The sequence below is a fragment of the Talpa occidentalis genome, unplaced genomic scaffold, assembly GCF_014898055.3.
Source record: "Talpa occidentalis isolate TD23 unplaced genomic scaffold, MPIMG_talOcc4v2.1, whole genome shotgun sequence".
Taxonomy (NCBI): domain Eukaryota; kingdom Metazoa; phylum Chordata; class Mammalia; order Eulipotyphla; family Talpidae; genus Talpa; species Talpa occidentalis.
Window position 1 is genome coordinate 71,935,626 of NW_026555331.1, and position 11,998 is coordinate 71,947,623.

The window sequence follows — 11,998 nt, forward strand, 5'->3', positions numbered from 1 at the left end:
TTTTGTTTAATGAGATAAAACAGGCAATAGGATTACTGAATAGGGTCAGGCAAGTACTGCAGCCTTCTCCAGAGTTGGCAACAGAAGAAGGAAGTTTATTTGAGACATATATTTTTAAAAAACTATCTTGAGAAAAATTATCATATCTTAAACATAACTACTGGAAGGTCTTTGAGCCACCTCCATCTGATGTATGTCCAGGTAATTTCAAAAGTCAAGTGGGCCCTCACTGGACAAATTCTTTCCAATTTCATCTCATAAAGGATTACCCCAAGGATCATTGCATCAGGAGATCCTAAATATCTCATCATGTTCATTACAACAAAGAGGTATAATCACAATGTTGGCTACTTTAAAATGAGTTAATCTGATTTGTGTTCCTTTATACATCACCTACTTCTTCCCCTCTTCCACTTGAATATTCCTTATTTGTCTTGAATTCTTGGAAGTTTCACCACCATATGTGTTGCTTTTGCTCTCATGTTGTTTAGGTACCCTGGTGTTCTTTTAGATTCCTGGATTTATTTCTTTTTCAGGTTTGGGAAGTTTCCTTATAGTATTTCTTTAAATGTTTGCTCTATTCCTTTTTGTTTCTCTTTCCCTTCTGGCATTCCCACTATTCTTAAATTGCCTTCCCTCATGGTGTTGCATTGTTCACCAAGTGTTTTCTTCATATTTTACTTCATTTCTCATTTTCTTCTTCCATCTTGCTTCTTTATAAATTCCTGTCTTTGAGTTCATTGATTTGTTCTTCCATTCAGTTTATTTCACTTCTATAGCTTTCTATAGTAATTTTTCATCTTCTTTTTCACTCTCTTTTTATCCTGCAACTCCTTTACAAAATATGGAATGCTTCACTATTTGGTTGTCATCTTTGCACAGATGCCAAGCTAATCTTCTCTGTATTATTCCATATATTGCATTTTAAAGTCAAGTTTCTATTAGCTTACAACACATATGTGATTTAGAGTTTCATTATTTCTTTCTGTCCCTTTCTCCCATTTTCATCTATTTCTGGGACTCCCATGATACACATATTTTGGTTTGTTCCATGAAATCACACAAGTCCCTTAGGTTCTGTTTATTTTATTAATTATTTTTTTTCTATCCTACAGATTATAAAATTTCAATTGTCCTTTCTTAAATTTTATTGATTCTTTCTTCTGTCTGGTCCAACCTTATTTTGATATGATCCAGTTAATGTTTGGTTTCAGTTGTAATCTTTAGCTCCAAAATTTCCGTTATTTCTATTTAGTTTCTTTAATTATTTCTATTTCATTTCTTTTCATTCATTTTCTAATCATTATTTAAACACACTTAAGACTAAATCATTGCCTGGTAACTTGAATAACTAGTTTGCTCTTTTCATTAAGCAACATTTTCTTGTTTCTTCATATGCTTGATATCATTGTAAACTGAATGTTTGAATATTATAATGTGGTTACATCAAAGTCTCCTCTTTCCCTTGGTTTTTTTTTTTTTTTTTTGGTTTTTGATTTGAAGGCTATAGTCATGAATTTGTGTAGTGACTTTACAAGACCTTTTTTCAAAGACTGTATTCTTTGTCATGTGTAGTCTCTAAAGGCTTTAATTCTTTAGCTTGCTTTAGCTAGTGTTTTGAGAATTTTTCTTTAATAACAGGGGTTAATAAAAAGCAAAACAAAATAAAACTCAACTGATCTTTGAAGATTACTCTGAGCTGGAGCATTCTTTGAATACCTAACCAATCTATTTACAACTCTGTTTTAACCTTCATTTGGGTTTGCACTGAACATACAAATCAGCCAGTGGTGAAATTTTAGCATCTTCTGAGATATTTTGTTTGCATGAGCGCTGTTCCAGGCATGCATGCTGCTTTCCAAATCCCTCCATTATTTACAAGTGCTTTTGAATGGCCTCAGTCACAAAAAGACTCTTCAGCTTTCCTGCTAGGATTTAGGGGGTCTATTATATGTCTCAACCATAATCTTTTGCATTGTTAGATTGCTAGTTTTCCTTACAATGTTTTCAAGAAATGCCACTGTTTTGCATCTTGAGTAATTTTTGAGTTAGGGAAAATATTTAATCACTTTGTATCATTCCTACAGTTAGCCCCAGACAAGGTAGAAGAGGCAAACACAATAAATTGCAGATAAGGGTCTGGAGTTTGGACCCAAGTTCCATTCTGGGAAATAAGGTTGTTTTCTTCAAAATAACTGTAAACTGGAAAGGGTGTGAGGTAAGACCAAATTAAATTGCCACAAATATTCCCTACCATTTTAAAGTTGTCTTTTCCCTGATTCAGGGAATTCTCTTGCCTGCTATAAATTTCAGGTTGCTTGTTAGAGTTCTGAAAATGTTTGTTTTGAGAGTTTCTACTCATTTATTTTTTATTCTAGGGAGGGATGGTTGCTTTCTACCTACTCATTTTGCTCACCCATCCTGCCAAGAAGAATTTTTTCATAAGCAGTATTATTGCCTACTTGGAGAGGGGCTAACATGATATTTCCACTCTCTGAGACACTTGTACATCAAGTCAAATGAGGTTATTTGACAGATTAAGTGGCACCTGCAGTTCATGTAAGAGATGACTTCTGGACCATGATGGTTGTACCTATTTCTGAAGGAGAAGCTTGAAGAATAAAATATTCTTGACTGGATGTTATTGTATTTAAGTTTTTCCATCACATCATTCCAATCTCTAATTGCTAGCAATGTTTTCTTAATGAAAACTAATGTTAGCCAAATCTGTATTTCTTTAGTTTATGTGCTTTTTCCACCTCTCCAATGTCAATATTATTTATTTCTCTTAAACTGTTGGAAGTTTTTTTTTACTGTATGTCTTGGTATAGATCTCCCTTATGTGCTTTCAGCTTCATGGACTTGTATAATTACTTCCTTCGCAAAGTTCAGGAAATTTACATCTACTATTTCTTTAAATAAGTTCTCTGCTTCTTTTGCACTCTGAAAATTGTTGGATATTTTTATTTTTATATTAACTTTCTTCATGAAGTCAAACAAATATTCTGTGAAACAAAATCAATGATTAGAAGCCCTGCCTGCAAATACAACAGCCTAATACAGCATTGGGCCAAACCCAGTGAAATACCAACCCACAGCAGTGTGGTCCTGAGAGAAAAGATTGGCGAAGTTGAAAAATACAACAAATGTCCATATGAATCCTCAGGGGAATATTACACAATGGAAAAAGAACAAATTTTAAGAACCTAATCACAAATACATGGAAAGACAGAATAGTCATATTTAAATCAAATAATATAAATTTTCAGTAAAAAAGATAAGATATAGGGATGGATACTATACAGTAATTAAGGGAGCAATATATCAGGAAGACACAACACTCATCAATGTATACTTGCTAAATGAAGGAGTACCAAAGTGTAATAGGCAATTACTATCAGCTCTGAAAACAAATATTGGAAAAAATACATTTCAGTAGAGGACTTCAAAACTGGACTCTTAACAATGGATAGATCAATGAGACAGAAAATGAATTAGACCACATGGACCTAAATGACTACATATTGTGTAACAAAACAAGTATAAACAAATTCATGAAGATTAAAATAATACCAAACATCTTCTCTGAGCATATAGTTATCAAATTAAATTTCAACTATAAGAAGACAGCATGGAAGTCCTCTAATCTGTGGATATTGCACAACACACTACTAAAGTCCATGTAAATGAGAAATGCAAAGAATTTCTTGACAGAAATGACAGTGAGGACACAAACTTCCAAATCATATCAGACACAGCAAAAGCAGTAACAAGAGCAAAGTATATAGCAATATATGCCCACATCAAGAAAAAAGAAAGAGTTAAAATAAATAACTTTATCTTGCATCTTGAGGGACTAAAAAAAGAAAAATAAGAAAGCTAAAATCCAGCAGAAGTAAGGTATATAACAAAAAATAGAGCAGATATAAAGGAAATAGAAGTCCAAATGATCAACAAAACCAAAAACTGGTTCTTAAAAAAAAAATAGACAAATTTCTAGCTAAGCTAACTAAGGAATAAAAGGGGAAAACACAAATAAAATGTATTAAGAACCAAAGAGCAGAATTTCCAACAGATACTGCAGAAACTCAGAGGACAGTAAGAGGCGCATATGAACATTTCTATACAAACAAGGTCAAAAACCTAGATAAAATCAACAAATTAATAGAATTATACAATCATCCAAGACTGAACAGGGAAGGCAAAAAAAATCTGAACAAATAATCATAAGCAAGGGATTTGAAACATTAATCAAATATCTTTCAAAAATCAAAAGTCTAGGAGATGACTTCACAATTGTGTTCTACCAAACATTCAAAGATAAAATAATGTTTATTGTGCTCAAACTCTAAAATAAATTGAGAAAGAATACTTCAAAACAAATTTTATGAGGCCAAGTTTACCCTACTGCCAAAATCAAATAAAGACAACACAAAAGAAGAAAATGACAAACCAATATCCCTAATGAACACAGCTGCAAAAATCATCAAAAAAATCTTAACAGGGCCTCCCCGGTGGCGCAGCGGTTGAGCGCTGGGTTGCGAAGCTGCCCGGGGCCTCTGCGGCGCCGGTTCGATCCTCGGCTGCTCCCCGGCCACCAGAGGAGGGTCCCACATGGCGTGCAGACCTCTCCTGCCGCCCGCTGCTCCCCTCAGCAGTGTACTTCGGTCCTTCTGCCTGCTCTGCTCCCGGCTCTGGCTCTGGTGAATTCTCTCACCCTCCCGCGCTTCTGACTGTACCCAGTGCATGTATAAACAAAACAAACAAACAAACCAGCAAACAAATAAATAAAGCATGCCTCTATAAAAAAAAAAAAAAAAAAAAAAAAAAAAATCTTAACAAATAGTACCCAATAATGCATTGAAAGAATTTTATACTGGGCCTCCACCAGTGGCACAGGCAGTTGAGTGCAGCACTGTGAAGCTCTCCGCAGACTGGGCAGTGCCTGTTCAATCCCGGCCAACCAGCAAGGGTCCCACATGGAGCAGCAGACCTCTCCTGTCTCACCTGCTGCTCCCCTCAGCAGTGTATTTCAGTCAGTCTGCCTGTTCTGTTCCCCGCTCTGTCTCTGGTGAATCCTCTCACCCTCCCGTGAATCTGGCCTGTACTCCAGTTCTTATATGGATAAATAAATCTTTTAAAAAAAAAGAATTTTATACCATAACCAAGTGGGATTTATACCAGCCACACAAGGAAGGTTCTACATCTAAAAGTTAATCAGTGTAATTCTCCACATCAACAATTTAAAAAAGATAAAACCATATGATCCTATTAATAGATAAAGAGAAAACATTTACTAACATTCATGACTCATGATAAAAACTATTTCAAAACTGGGAATAAATGGAACATAGCTTGACATAATAAAAGCATATAGGACAAACTCATAGCTAACATCATTCTAAATGGTGAAAAACTGAAAGCTTGTCCACTGAGATCTTATACAAAACAAGGATGTCTACACTCAACACTGCTATTCGACATAACATTGGAAATCCTAGCTGGAGCAATTAGGCAAGAGAAAGATATAAAAAGAATCCAAATTGGAAAAGAAAAAGTAAAGCTATCATAATTTATAGATGATATGATAATATGCATTGTGAAACATGGAAAAACTAATTAAAATAGTAAACCAGTTCAGCAAAATGGAAGGTTACAAAATCAATACACAAAAATCATCTGCAATCTTATATGTAAAGAATATTTAAGTGGAATAAAATGATCCCTTCTATAATCATACAAAAAAATTAAGTATGTAGGAGCAAACCTAACAAAGAAGGTGTATGACACACAAAAAAAAACCTTAAAGACATTTTTAAAAGAAATAGAAAAAGATATAAAGAAATGGAAATATATTTCCTGTTCATTGATTGGAAGAATCAACACTGCCAAAATGGCCATCCTACCCAAAATAATATATAGATTCAATGCAATCCAAATAAATACTTCAATGTAATTCTTCAAATAAATGAAATAAATATTACTGAAATTCTATGGAACCACAAAGACCCCCAAATAACAAAAGCAATCTTTACAAAAATGTAAAGAATGGCATTTTCCACAGTTTCACACTTCAAATTACAGTATAAAATGATAATGATTAAAACAACATGGCAGTGGAACAAAAACAGACACACAGATCAATGTAACAGAAATGAGAGCCCTGAAATAATCCAACAGCAATATTTATATTTAAGCTAAGCTTCAACAAAGGAGTCAAAAATATACACAGAAACAAGTAAAGCCTCTTCAATATGTGGCGTTGGGAAATCTTGACAGCCACTTGCAAAAGGATGAAACTAAACCACTATCTACACCATACACAGAAATCAACTCAAAAATGTATAAAATATTGGATATAAAATATGAAACTATAAAATACGTAGAAGAAAGCATAGGCAACATACTTCATGACATAATCTTCAGTAATATCTTTGCAGATTCTTCCCCAGCAAAAGTTAAACAAAGAGAATGTAAACAATTGGAACCACATCAAACTAAACACCTTCTGCATAGTGAAGGAAACACTATCTAAAATGAAGAGACACCAGCTCTTTGCAGATTTTTGTGATCAGTCCTTTATCATTAGTGTTGGGTGCAAAAATGTTCTCCCAGTTGGTGGGGTTTCTCTTTGTTTTTGTTATTGTCTCTTTTGCTGTGCAGAAGCTCTTTATTTTTTTTTTTTTCTAAAATGCTCTGTGTGCACTCGACAAGAATGTATATAATGTATATCCTGCTGTTGGGTGGAATGTTCTACGTAGGTCTGCTAGGTCCATTTGGTCTAAAGTGTAGTTAAAGCCCACTGTATTGGTTTTCTATCTGAATGATCTATCCATTGATGCAAATGGGGCACTGAAGTGCTCTACTATTACTGCATTACTATCTATTACTCCCTTCAGATTTGTTGATATTTGTTTTACATATTAGGTGCTTTGATGTTAAGGGCATATTTATTTACAATTGTTATATCCTCTTGATGAAATGACCCCTTTATCATTGTATAATGCTCCTCTTTGTTTCTTTTTTTTTTATTAGATAATAAATTTTATTGTTATATTCCCCATACAATTGCAGCGCCCCCATTCTGACCCCAATCCCTCCCCTCCCGCCCCTGCCCCCCTAAAAGTGTCTCTGGTTCATAGTTTTTTGTTGATTTTGATTTTCACTTTCTTATAGTTATTCATTTTCCTGGTCCCTTATTTAAGTTTTCTAGATTCCTGCTATGAGTGAGACCATCCGGTATTTTTCTTTTTCTTTTTGGCTTATTTCGCTGAGCATGATCCCTTCCAGCGCCATCCATGTTGCTGCAAATTGCATGTGTTTATCTTTTTTGAATGCTGAGTAATATTCCATGGTATATATGTACCACATCTTCTTGATCCAGTCATCTATTTTTGGGCATTTGGGTTGTTTCCAAAGCTTAGCTATTGTAAACAGTGCTGCTATAAACATAGGGGTGCAGGTGTTCTTTGGAATTGATGTTTCTGTGTCCTTTGGGTAAATCCCTAGGAGTGGAATTGCTGGATCATATGGAAGCTCTATGTTTAGTGGGTCCAGAAATCTCCACACAGCTTTCCACAGTGGTTGGACCAGTTTGCACTCCCACCAACAGTGCAGAAGAGTTCCTTTTTCTCCACACCCTCGCCAACATTTGTTGTTGCTAGTTTTTTTAATATGTGCCATTCTCACTGGTGTAAGATGGTATCTCATGGTAGTTTTGATTTGCATTTCCCTGATGACAAGTGATGTTGAACATTTTTTCATATGCCTGTTGGCCATTTGCATTTCCTCTTCAGAGAAGTTTCTTTTTAGCTCTTCTGCCCATTTTTTGACTGGATTATTTTCTTTGTTGTTGTTGAGTCTCATCAGCTCTTTGCAGATTTTTGTGATCAGTCCTTTATCATTAGTGTTGGTTGCAAAAATGTTCTCCCAGTTGGTGGGGTTTCTCTTTGTTTTTGTTATTGTCTCTTTTGCTGTGCAGAAGCTCTTTAATTTGATGTAGTCCCAGCTGTTTATCTTCGCCTTCACTATCACTGCTTTGGGTGATGTGTCTGTAAAGATGTCTTTGATGTGCAAATCACGTAGTGTTTCGCCTATATTTACTTCTATATATTTTATGGTTTCAGGTCTTATGTCTAATTCTTTAATCCATTTTGAGTTGATTTTTGTGTATGGTGTGAGGTAGTGGTCAAGCTTCATTCTTTTGCATGTAGCGACCCAGTTTTCCCAGCACCATTTATTGAACAAACTTTCTTTGCTCCAATGCATAGTCTTTGCTCCTTTGTCAAAGATTAGTTGACCATAAATCTGTGGGTTTATTTCTGGATTTTCTATTCGATTCCATTGGTCTGTATGTCTGTTCTTGTTCCAATACCATGCAGTTTTGATGATTATGGCTTTGTAGTAGAGTTTGAAGTCTGGGAGTGTGATGCCTCCATTCCCTTCTTTTTTTTTCAGGAGAGCTTTGGCTATTCGGGGATTTTTGTGATTCCATATGAATTTCATCAATAATTGTTCTATTTCTTTGAAGAATGACATTGAAATTTTGATTGGAATAGCATTGAATCTGTATATTGCTTTTGGAAGAATGGCCATTTTAATAATGTTTATTTTTCCAATCCATGAGCAGGGGATATCTCTCCATTTCTTTGTGTCTTCTCTATTTCTTTAACAGTGTTTTATAGTTTTCTTTGTATAGGTCCTTTACCTCTTTTGTTAGATTTATTCCCAAATATTTGATTTTTTTTGTTTCAATAACGAAAGGGATGTTTTTTTGATTTCTTCTTCTTCAGATTTATTGTTTGTGTATAGGAAGGCTACTGACTTTTGCGTGTTGATTTTGTATCCTGCCACTTTACTGAACTGATTGATGAGTTGAATTAGTTTTTCTGTGGACTTTTTGGGGTTCTCTATGTAAAATATCATATCGTCTGCAAATAATGATAGTTTGACTTCTTCTTTTCCTATTTGGATTCCTTGGATGTCTTTCTCTTGTCTTATTGCCCTGGCTAGGACTTCCAGTATTATATTGAAAAGCAGTGGTGAGAGTGGACATCCTGTCTTGTTCCAGATCTTAATGGAATTGCTTTCAGCTTTTCACCATTGAGAATGATACTGGCTGTTGGCTTGTCATAGATGGCCTTTATGATGTTGAGGTATGTTCCTTGTATCCCAAGAATTTCAAGGGCTTTTATCATGAATGGGTGTTGCACTTTGTCGAAAGCTTTCTCAGCATCTATTGATATTATCATATGGTTTTTATATTTCTTTTTGTTGATGTGTTGGATAACGTTGATTGATTTTCGGATGTTAAACCATCCTTGTGTCCCTGGAATGAATCCTACTTGGTCGTGGTGAATTATCTTATGGATACATTGTTGGATTCTGATGGCTAAAATTTTATTGAGGATTTTGCATCAGTGTTCATTAGGGAGATTGGCCTGTAGTTTTCCTTTTTTGTGTTGTCCTTGTTCGGTTTTGGTATTAGTGTAATGTTGGCTTCATAGAACGTGTTTGGTATTGTCTCTTCCTTCTCAATTTTTTGGAAGAGTTGTGAAGGATAGGCACTAATTCGTCTCTGAATGTTTGGTAGAATTCATTTGTAAATCCATCAGGTCCTGGGCTTTTGTTTTTGGGGAGGTTTTTGATTACCATTTCAATTTCGCTGCTTGTAATTGGTCTGTTTAGGTGTTCTATTTCTTCTTTATCTAGCTTTGGGTGATTGTAGAGTTGTAGGAATTTGTCCATCTCCTCTAGATTGTTAAACTTGTTTCCATATAACAGTTCATAGTAGTTACTGATTATTCTTTTGATTTCTGCTGTGTCCGTTGTGATTTTCCTCTTTCATTGATGATCCTGTTTATTTGTGCTTTCTCCTTTTTTCCTTTGTGAGCCTGGCTAGGGGTTTGTCTATTTTATTGATTTTTTCAAAGAACCAGCTCTTGGTTTCATTGATCTTTTGGATTGTTTTTTTAGTTTCAATTTCATTTATTTCTGCTTTGGTTTTTATTATTTCTTTTCTTCTACTGGTTTTGGGGTTTTTTTGTTGTTCTTTTTCTAGATCTTTGAGCTTCGAGATTAGGTTGTTTCTTTGACTTCTTTCTTGTTTCTTGATGTGAGCTTCTATTGCTATATATTTTCCTCTTATTACTGCTTTTGCTGCATCCCATACATTTAGGATATTGGTGTCCTCCTTGTCGTTCAATTCAAAAAATTTTTTAATTTCTTCTTTCATCTCCTCATTAGTCCAGTGGTCTTCCAGTAGTGTGGTTTTTAATCTCCATGAGGTAGGAAAGTTCCTTGCCTTCTTTTTATGGTTTATTTCTAGTTTGATGCCTTCATGGTCAGAAAAGATGGTTGATATGATTTCAATCTTGGTGTATCTGTTGATGTTTGTCTTGTGCCCCAGTATGTGATCGATCCTGGAGAATGATCCGTGTGTGCTTGAGAAAAATGTGTACTCCGTTTTTTTGGGGTTTAGTGTTCTATAGATGTCTGTTAAGCCCAATTGCTCTAGGTCCTTATTTAGAGCTTTGGTTTCTTTACTTATTTTTTGTCTTGTTGATCTATCCATTGTTGATAGTGGTGTGTTGAAGTCTCCCACTACATATGTGTTTTCTATGATGTCTGTTTTCAGAGAGGACAACAGTTGTCTGATATATTTTGGTGCTCCTTCGTTTGGTGAGTATATGTTAATGAGTGTTATTTCTTCTTGAAGTATTGTCCCCTTGATCATAATGTAGTGACCATTGGGGTCTCTTTTTATCTTTTTGAGTTTGAAATCTGTTTTATCTGATATAAGTATAGCTGTTCCTGCTTTCTTTTTTGTTCCATTTGCTAGTAGGATTGTTTTCCATCCTTTAACTTTGAGCCTATTTTTATCTTTTATAGCTAAATGTGTTTCCTGGAGACAGCAAAAGGTTGGGTTTTGTTTCTTAATCCAGGCTGCAACTCTGTGTCTTTTTATTGAAGAGTTTAGTCCATTTACATTTAGAGTTAATATTGATATGTTAACATCTGTATTTGCCATTGTGTTTGTCTTTCCTTTGACTTTATTTATTTATTCTTTTAATAACTTTTTTTTTTTTTTTGGCCTTCTTTCATTGTTATTCGTCCCTCTGAGGTTCTGGCTTTAGGACTCCTTGTAGTATTTTTTGGAGTGGGGGTTTAGTTGCAATGAAATTCCGGAGTTTCTGTTTGTCTGGGAAAGTCCATATTCTTTCTTCAAAGAGGAAGGAGAGCTTTGCGGGATAGAGTATTCTTGGTTGGCATCTGTTTTCTTGGAGTCTGTTGACTATGTCCCTCCACTCTCTCCTTGCCCGTAGTGTTTCTTCGGAGAAGTCTGATGTCAGCCTGATTGGCTTTCCTTTGAATGTTATCTGTTTCTTCCCTCTTGCCAGCTTCATTATTTTTTCCTTGTCCTGGATTCTTGGGAGCTTTACTATTATGTGTCTTGCTGTATTTTTCCTTTCGTCGTGGAAGTTTGGTGTTCTTCTTGCTTCTTGTATATCAATTTTCAGCTCCTCCTTCACATTTGGGAAGTTCTCTTCAATTATCTCTTTGAATATTTTCTCTGTTCCTACTTCTCTCTCCTCTCCTTCTGGTATTCCTATAACTCTTATATTTCCTTTCCTCATGGAGTCAGATAGTTCCCGAAGTCTTTCTTCATTCTTTTTCCTTCGTACTACTCTTTCCTTTTCTGTTTTGGTTCTTTTTATTTCTGTGTCTTCAAGAGTACTTATTCGTTCTTCCATTTCATCAATTCTGCTTTCATTGCTTTTCCCAGAATTCTTTAGTTCTTCCATTAATTCTTTGATCTCCTGCATTTCTTTTACTTCCCTCTTTAGGGACTCAATTTCATTCTTCTGATCGTTGATTATTTTTCCCTTATCATTGTTTTCCTTTATGATTTCTGTCAGTTTTTTAATCACGGCAATTTTAAATTCTCTTTCTGGAAGGCTCAGAAGTTCTTCCAAGTTACTGTCGTTGCCATCTGGGG

General features: G+C 35.0%; 1 non-coding gene across 1 annotated transcript; it reads right to left on the minus strand.

Annotated features, from left to right (window-relative positions):
• Positions 1–838: 838 nt before the first annotated feature.
• On the minus strand, positions 839–941 carry LOC119251725 (U6 spliceosomal RNA). The gene has a single exon (XR_005126585.1). It is a non-coding gene; the product is annotated as a U6 spliceosomal RNA (small nuclear RNA).
• Positions 942–11,998: the final 11,057 nt, after the last annotated feature.